The sequence below is a fragment of the Hippocampus comes genome, unplaced genomic scaffold (genome assembly GCF_001891065.2).
Source record: "Hippocampus comes isolate QL1 unplaced genomic scaffold, H_comes_QL1_v1.1 C16764538, whole genome shotgun sequence".
NCBI lineage: Eukaryota > Metazoa > Chordata > Actinopteri > Syngnathiformes > Syngnathidae > Hippocampus > Hippocampus comes.
In genome coordinates, this window is record NW_017838438.1 from 1 (window position 1) to 818 (window position 818).

General features: G+C 41.6%; 1 long non-coding RNA gene across 1 annotated transcript; it reads left to right on the forward strand.

Moving 5' to 3' along the window:
* LOC109509087 (uncharacterized) lies at positions 1-803 on the forward strand. The gene is made up of 3 exons (XR_002166863.1): positions 1-52; positions 130-206; positions 661-803. It is a non-coding gene; the product is annotated as an uncharacterized LOC109509087 (long non-coding RNA).
* Positions 804-818: the final 15 nt, after the last annotated feature.

Consider the following 818-nt stretch of genomic DNA (forward strand, 5'->3'; position numbering starts at 1 on the left):
TTCTGTTACTTTTGCAATGCCGTGCAGAAACTTCCCACGTGCGCACAATGCGGTGAGTGAAGTTGGGTGAAAATATTTCATTTTAGCTCTTTCGACGCAATCGAAGGGATGTGTTTGTTTTGTTACAAGGGAAAACCAAGTGTATGAAGACTTCAGACTGTGTCATCAAACACCCTGGCATCAACAGCACTGGGATGGGAATGGTGGTAAGTTGCAGTCAAATTTTGCAACACTCGCACTAAAATGGATTCATTGGTCATTATTTTACATACAAACATCCAAAGTCTTTTGTAAGAAAATAGTTGCCACTAGATGAGAAATTTACGCAAGAAAAAAATAATCATGTGACGAGAATTGTCATAATTTTACAAGAAAAGGTGAGAATAGAATAGAGCAATTAAACACACAAAAAAGGAAGAAAGTCGTAATTTTGTGAGAAGAAAGTTGAGATTCACCACAAGGAACCGTAATTTTAAAAATGTGTTAGTTACCAGATTAAGCTTTTGTGAAAAAAATGGGCATACATATTTCTAGTAATATTTAACATGAACAAGACAATGTTAATTGTCCGACCCTATTGGAAACGGTTCATATTGTCAAATGAATACGTTGTACTGCCGGCTTGTTTTTGTGCCGCTAATAACATTTTGTGGCCGCTAGGGGGCAGTGTGCGACTTCTGTGAAGCTTGGGTGTGCCACAGCAGGAAATGCCTGAGCACTCACGCCTGCGTGTGTCCTCTGACTGAAGCCGACTGCATCGAGTGTGAACGCGGTGTGTGGGACCACGGTGAGGACGCCACCCCCTCCCCTGATACCCC